An 8,344-nucleotide genomic window follows, 5' to 3' on the forward strand; every position below is an offset into this window, starting at 1 on the left:
AAACACCACGACTCCCCACTCCATTTCTCTCCATTCTCCTCCGATATCCACTTTGTGAGACCCCCTACTAAGGTCACTGTTAAAATAGAGATTGTGATTGGGTAAGGCTACAGAAAGTCAGTAACGAATTTATTAAGCAAGTAGATGCCAGGGCACTGGTCTACTGCTCTGAGTTTGGATCCTGATGAAGTCCTGAATCTGTAAATACACAAATGAAGAAAGCACTTCGATGTCTTGTAGCTCTGAGTGTCCAAGAGCCAAGATGTTCAATTGCACATGTGTGTTTTTGCAGGCTTCTGGCTTTTCCTTCTCTCTCTGAATCTGGCTGCCTCTCACGCCACTTCTGGCAAGGTACACTCTGGGGAGGCCTGAACAAAGTTTCCATACAGTCACTCCCTTCGGTTAATCATTAGCAGCTCTGGTAAAAGTTGTTGGTGGGGCCGTTGGAAACAACAAACTGAAAAGATGTTTTTAGTTTAACCATGAAGTTCATTCGTCTGGGGATTTCAGGAATCCTGTCCAACATACACCAAGATAACATTGGGCAGAGGTAAGACAGTGAACTAAGAAATGATAGATAATCTCTTCTCTGTAACTAATTAGCTAGGTGACCCTGGTCAAAGCAGAGAAGGTAACTCACAAAGTGACAAGCTGGGAACTCTGTGTTCTCTCATTTAATCCTCATAAACACATATAACCTATGTATTTTTCTCTCCATTATACAAAAAGACTTAAATCCAAAATTCTCTAAACTTTGCATTAAACCAGCTTCATGCCATTTAATTTACCCAAGTCCCTGTGTCCTTACCTAAGGAAGCAAGGAGTTGGAATTAGTTGCTCTCTGAAAGGTCTTTCTAACTTTGTAAGCCTATGAATCATTTGACCTAGCAGGAAATAAACAATATTTCTCTAATAATTTCCACATAGTTTTTCTCTTCTTGGCCTTTATTTCCCAGTAAATTTGGGGGGCAAGTAGATAAAATTGTATTCTTCACATAAACATGATAAAATAGCTGTTCACTCATTAGTTGTCTAATGACAACCCCTGAGGCTATTGCTTCACTCTTGTTTATATTGCTCAGTTCCGTCAGTTTAGAAGACATTAAAAAGCAGAACTGAGTTGGCTGTTTTACGTTGGTGGTGAACTTTGTGCCTCAACTGTGTTGCAACGCCCCAGTTTACTCAACTCCACCTGGCAATTCAGCTGTTTGAGATAAAGTAGATTTTCTTTTGGGGAAACCAGTAGCAGTTTATCTTGTTCTTGCTCTACTGTTGGCATACAGATGGTTGGGCATTTAATAGACAGTCATCTGCCAGTAGGAGATAATAATCACTTTTTAAATTAAAAACAAATGAAATATGAAGGGAGTTACTGCCATCGAAGAGGAATTAAAGCCAATGCTCAGGTAGTCTTGTCTAGAGTCAACGTAAGAACTTCTGTTGGAAAACTCCACTTTTCGGTATATGTATGAGTTTCTGCATGTGCATGCATGTGAGTGCTTTAGCATCTTGTGGATGTGTGCACGACAGGGGGTAGGGAAACTCTGGAAAAATAGCCAGTGAAGACCCAAAGCAACTCCTATTTTCTACACTCATAAGTACTATAAGACTTGGATCAATTTCTTGTGCTTAAAATTGTGTTTTGTTTTGTTTATCTTTTCCACATCCCATATGCAGCCATTTTCTGGGAGAAAATTACACTGATAGCAAAAAATAATTTTTTAAAATTTATATAAGAAACAATGCAATGTAAGACATGTAGAAGAGAGCAGAGTATGCCTTGGTGGATTGATGAGAATGCTAAGCAAAGAAAGACATTCATGCTGCAATCTATACAACTAAGCAACCTGAAACCTCCTCCATTATTCAAGTTTGAATTCAGAAAGAAGACAATGGCCTTATTCAGCTCCAGTCAATCCTAGTGTTGTGCATTGAATTATTTTCCCCTAAAAGATGCTGACATGCTAACTCCCAATACCTGCAAATGTAACTTTACTTTGAAATAGGGTCTTTGCCAATGATCAGGTTAACATGGGGTCATTAAGGAGTGCCCTAATCCAATAGGACTGTGGACTGTGTCCTTATTACAAGGGGAAATTTGCACACAGAAGAAGAAAACCACACACAGGGAGAATGCCATGTGGATATCAATGCAGAAATTGGGGTGATGCATCTAAAGCCAAAGAATCCCAAAGATTGACAGAAAATCCCCATGAGCTAGGAAAGCGATATGAAACAGATTCTCCCTTACAGGCTTCAGAAGGAACCAAATCTGCCAACACCTTGCTCTTGGACTTCTAGCCACCAGAACTGTGAGTCAATACATTTCTGTTGTTTAAGCCACCCAGTTTGTAGCACAGATGCCCCTCAACTTATGATGGGGTTATGTCACAATATTTTGAACTTATAAAGGATTTATCCGGATGTAGATACTTAATGTATCACTTTTGCACCATCATAAAGTTGAAAAATTGTAAGTGGAACCATAATATGTTGGGAATTGTATTAATCCGTTTTCACACTGCTGATAAAGACATGCCCAAGACTGGGTAATTTATAAAGTAAAAGAAATTTAATGGACTCACAGTTCCACGTGGCTGGGGAGGCCTCACAATCATGGCAGATGGTGAAATGCACGTTTTACAAGGAGGCAGCAAGACAGAATCAGAACCAAGTGAAAGGGATTTTCCCTTCTAAAACCATGAGATCATGTGAGACTTATTCACTACCATGAGAATAATATGAGGGAAACTGCCACCATGATTCAATTATCTCCCACGGGTCCCTCCCACAACATGTGGGAATTATGGAAGCTACAAATCAAGATGAGATTTGGGTGGGTGGAGACACAGCCAAACTATATCAAGAACCATATGTGCTTTGTTATAGCAGCCCTAGGAAACTAATGCACTTAGGTTTTCTCCCAGCCAGTTTCTACAACCACATGTCTTTCCTTTCTCATCTTTATTTGCACAGTGTCTCTAGAGAAGAGAGAAATACTCAAAAAGAGTTGGATCTTTTCTCCATTTTCTTTTCCTTCAATCTTGTCTTCTCTAATTTCCAGAGACTTTTTTTTTTAATTTCATTTTAGGTTCAGTGGTACATAATTGTGTATCATAGGGATTTGGTGAACAGTTTATTTCATCACCCAGGTAATAAGCATAGTACTCAATAAGCAGTTTTTTGGATCCTCACCCTTCTCCCACCCCCCACCCTCAAGTAGGTCCCAGTGGCTATTGCTTCATTCTTTTTATCCAGATGGACTCAATGTTTAGCTCCCACTTATAAGTGACAACATGTGGTATTTGGCTTTCTGTTCCTGCATTAATTCACTTAGGATAATGGCCTCCAACTCCGTCTGTGTTGCTGCAAACGACATGATCTCATTCTTTTTTTGTTGTTTTTTTGTGGGACAGGGTCTCACTCTGTCACCCAGGCTGGAGTGCCATGGCATAATCTCAGCTTACAGCAACCCCTGCCTCCCAGGCTCAAGCAATTCTCCTGCCTCAGCCTCCCAAGCAGCTGAGACTACAGGCACCCACCACCATGCTCAGCTAATTTTTGTATTTTTTAGTAGAGATAGGGTTTCGCCATATTGGCCAGGCTGGTCTTGAACTCCTGACTTCAGGTGATCTGCCTGCCTTGGCCTCCCAAAGTGCTGGGATTACAGGAGTTAGCCACCACGCCCGGCCTTAAAATAAAAGTCTCCACTAACTCATTCTATGAGGTCAGCATCATTCTGATACCAAAACCTGACAGAGACACAACATGAAAGAGATATATGTATAAGAAGCTCCTGAAAAAAAAAAAAAAAAAAAAAAAAAAAAAAAAAAGTGGCTGCCTGGTGCGGTAGCTCACACCTGTAATCCCAGTACTTGCGAGGCCAAGGAGGGCGGATCACGAAGTCAGGAGATCGAGACCATCCTGGCTAACACGGTGAAACCCTGTCTCTACTAAAAATAAAAAAATTAGCTGGGCATGCTGGTAGGTGCCTGTAGTCCCAACTACTCAGGAGGCTGAGGCAGGAGGATGGCATGAACCCAGGAGGAGGAGCTTGCAGTGAGCCGAGATTGCGCCACTGCACTCCAGCCTGGGGACAGAATGAGATTCCATCTAAAAAAAAAATATATATATATATATATATATATATATATATATATATATTTAGTGGGTAATTCTACCCAAAGGCCAAATAGAAAAGGAAAACAAAAAAAAAGAGAGAGAGCAGCTATTGAACTAACCTCAGAACTTGTCTCCCCAAAACGTTTGAGCAAAGAACCCTTGGGCCTGGATGGCCCAACAGTAAGAAGAGAATAGAAAAACTATTTACCTCTAAAGAGTCCTTCAGTTCAGATCTGATATCAAATAATCTAATTGAATTCAGATATTCTGCTTGCAATATATGCTTTAAGATAGTTGCACTGTTTTTAAGCAGCTGATTGGGCCATATATTTAGATGTTTGGTTTTCCAATTTTGTTACTGCTGTTTCTTCTTAGAGAATTATGGATGAATCCTGATACTTAGAATTAGGTTGGAGTTAGCTGTTGCCTAAAGGAGTAGCCGAAAGGACTGACATAGAGAAGATTCTTTCTCATATTAATTTAGGAAGGAAGGTGGGTTCAAACAGCTGACAGGTGAACAGATGGCAGTGCATGCCGGGAGTTCCTGGCAAAAAATCAGTCACAGGAAGGGGAGGTTGAATGGAATGCTTTTGTGTCCAGGTTGCAGAAGAAACAGGAAGCTGAGACTAGATTTGGCAGCTTCTAATACAAAATTTATTAAAGTGAATTGAATTTTATTATAAACAAATGACAATTTATTTTTCATATCTCTGCTCAATTTCCTCAGAGACTTTTCTTGTAAGAGTTGAGCCTCTTAAGTCACTATTCTCAGAGAGTGGAAAATTCAAATATGACAATGGGGTTTAAACTGTCCATATCATTAAGCTTTGAAAAGATGGCCGGAATCTAAGAAAAAGATCCAAATATTGAGAAGATGTATTCCTTTCTTTCCATGATAAAAATCACAGAAAAAAAATATTGCATAGGCAGAGTGTTAATAAAAGATTAGGATCTTGATCTTTCAATGAGAAAACCCGAGCCTCTGGACAGTTCTAGAAAAAGCCACTGGAAGGTGTTGCTCTTTGTAATGAAGGGTTCTTCTGCCAGATAACGTGTGCTGTTGAAAGGCAAGTCTTTGCCACATGGCTGGTCACTCTAAGCATGCCTCTGACAAGGACACTTTAGAGGTAGCCACTGTTTCTGAACCAAGCCAGTTTCAAATACTCTTCCTTGCCCAACAATGGACTATACTTCTTTTCTCACGTTGAGACCTGTCCCCAAAAGCTGTCTAATAAGCCTTATAGCAGATACCAAAGGCAATTCAAATTCACTTTGAATCATGCTTCAGGAATCAGCTGCAGCAGACGGTGGTGCAATGACACATGCAAATTGCAAATAGCTAAGATACTTTACTGAGGCTTTAAAACATCAGCTCTATTTTCAAGTCAAAGATAAATGTGTCTACTGCTTTTCTCTGGGGTCGTCAGGTTGCTGCACTCAAGGGGAAACTTCCACCATGTCTGTCCACTCCATATTTTTCATCCTTCTCCCTATCCAGCAGGATGCCTGGCAGGTTACTGGCACTGTGCTGAATATCAATGATATAATTTCCAGGGGCACAAGAAGGCCTTTTTAGTCCTTACAGAATAACATGGAAAGAAAATTCAACAAGTTATATGATGAAGTGTGATAACCTTTTTGATAGAGGAAGTAGAATGTTGTGGGGATACAGAAAAATGTTTCTAATCTAGACAAGAAAAAAAAAAAAAAAAGCAGAGAATGCTTCCAAAAGAGAAGCTTTCTAAACCAAATGAGTAGAAGAGAGCCAGGGAAGAAAGAAAAGAGCATGTGCAATTAGTCAACAAAATCATAGCCCATAACCTAACTATGATCGGCTCACAAATCAGCCAATTGCTTCTATTAACGTCTTCCCCCAGATATCCACTGGGTTCACTCCTTAATTTCACTTGAGTCTTTACTCAAATGTCACCTTCTTACTGAGGTCTCTCCTCATCATCCTATGTAAATTACACTACACCCCCAACACTACCAATTTCTCTCCATGACATTCACCTAACTACATATTTTGACTGTTGTTTATTTTTTGTCTATTTTCTTTCATACAAATGTATGCTCCCTGAGAACAATTTTTTTTCTGTTATTTTCACTGCTGTATCTTAAACATCTAAGACAGTATTTGCGACGTAACAGGCTCTTTGTAAATACATTTGGGCAGTCCATAAATACTTGCTGCCACTAACTGATGAAGGATCCAAAATGAATTTGTGGGACAGGGTATGCTAATGTTGATGATCTCCACCCAAATTTTCTGATGGTTGCCAGTCATGATCTCAGTAAGTAAGCCTTGGCAGAAGAAAATGATAATAATATTTAATGTTTATTGAGTGATCGTGGTATGCTAGACCCTGTTAATAATCAAATACATCACTTCACAGTTTCCTCAAAATAACTTTACGAGGTAGGGACTATTATCATCTCCATTTTACAGATAAGGAAATGGAGACACAGAATGCTAAGCAACTTGCTCAAGGCCTCACACATAGTTAGTCACACCTCTGATAAGTCAGGAGCCGGGATTCAATCCCCATTAATGGATCCAGAAGACTAACAATCTCCAGAAACGGAATCCATTCTGTACTCTGACAACACCGGAGACTGATGCGAAAGATTAAATCTCTGCTGGTAAGAAGAACTACAAGAACTTTGATTCAACATTTTATGCAGGACTAGATAATTCTTTGTTGTAGGGAGACTATTCTGTGTGCTATCACATGGTTAGTGGCGTCTCTCTCGTCTCTACTCACTAGATGCCTCATGTTCCAAGTTGTGACTATCATAGGTGTCTTCAAACATTACCAATGTCTGCTTGGGTGGAAGGAGACAGGGGAGCAAAATCACCCCCTGGAGAATCAGCGGCTTAATGTACTCTAATAAAACTCATTATTGCACAGTGTGGCACTTTTTTCTAAGACCAGTGAAATTATGGTATCATTTCTCAAAGTTATTTACAGAAGTTCCTCAAATACTTTTATTCAGCATTTCCATGGGGACTTGTTTGCAGCTGCCCCTAAAGATGAGAATGTTCTAGAAGTGGGTAGAGACTTGAGAGGGGAGGTAAAATAGCAAAAATGACAAAAGAAGACACAAACTGTTTAATCACCTTCTTTTTTCTTAGGTTAGGACTATGCTGCCTAGGGCCCTTGTGTTTCCCTAGATTTGAAACATCAACTGACTGCAGGACCCTCTGGTCATATCAGAGCTTCTGCCATGGCTCCTAGAAGCCTTTGAAGCTGACAAAAAAAGGTTGGAAGCCACTGTCATCTGCACATACTATTTTTGCACATGATGTTCCCTCTGCCTGGAATGCTTCACTTCCACCTTCCCTTCATCACTTCCAATGATAACCCCCAGGTCTATTTCCTTGGTCAACATTACCTTCAGAAACAATCATGTTTGTTCATTGACTTAACTGCTGAATGTCTGACTTCTTCACCACTCCCCAGTTACCACTAGACCGGAAGCTCAATGGAGTAGGGACCCATAACTCTATTAAAAACATGACTGATGCATAATGTATGTTCAATAAATATGTGTTTAAATTAATTCACTAATCCTAGACCCTTCCTTATACTATTTAAGCTTTTTACATCTCTGAACCACAGACAAACATTCATGAAATGATCTTTATAGGGAAGGCATGACATGAGTCACTAGGAAGAGTCTTAAGAGTTGAGTCGCTGAACATCATACTATTGTAAGCCCGAAGGGGTGGTTTGGTTTAGGCAGCCCAGTAACCATGGAAAAGACTCGCAGCCAAACTGTTGTCTATGCACCAAGATCTTCCTATCCTAGTGTGGGAACATTAGTCTCTATGTGACTCAGCAACTTTTTGCTCCTACTGTGCACTCCACCCTTGTTATTCCTTCTTGTAAAGAAGTCTTGGGACTTTGTCCAACTGACTGTGCTCACACTTCATTGTTTTGTCCTCTCTTCTTTCTCATTCAGGAGCTCTCTTGGGAATAGAAGATTTCATGTGGGCTGAAGAGAAACATAAATGTAATAGAAAAACAAAACTGGGAAAGGAAAAAAATGTTTTTAAATGAAACTATGAAGTGACTATAGGTTGATTCATCAGTAGAAACATATGGAAACACTTATCTCAAAATTCAACAGTTATGAAACTTGAAACCTGCTTCAGTATTTTATTCAGTGGTATGTATTTGACCTTCAGGAATTCCGTGTTAACTTTCTGCTCAAAGAC

The 8,344-nt window shown here is 39.8% G+C and overlaps 1 long non-coding RNA gene across 2 annotated transcripts; it reads left to right on the plus strand.

The window, feature by feature from the left end:
• Window positions 1-420: 420 nt before the first annotated feature.
• Window positions 421-8,107, plus strand: LOC123567563 (uncharacterized). 2 transcript variants are annotated; one of them, XR_006690576.2, is made up of 3 exons: window positions 421-550; window positions 6,572-6,765; window positions 7,259-8,107. It is a non-coding gene; the product is annotated as an uncharacterized lncRNA (long non-coding RNA). The 2 variants fall into 2 exon arrangements; XR_010579528.1 differs by lacking the exon at window positions 421-550 and adding an exon at window positions 2,201-2,312.
• The last annotated feature ends 237 nt before the right edge of the window (window positions 8,108-8,344 follow it).

Source organism: Macaca fascicularis, chromosome 11 (genome assembly GCF_037993035.2).
Source record: "Macaca fascicularis isolate 582-1 chromosome 11, T2T-MFA8v1.1".
Taxonomy (NCBI): domain Eukaryota; kingdom Metazoa; phylum Chordata; class Mammalia; order Primates; family Cercopithecidae; genus Macaca; species Macaca fascicularis.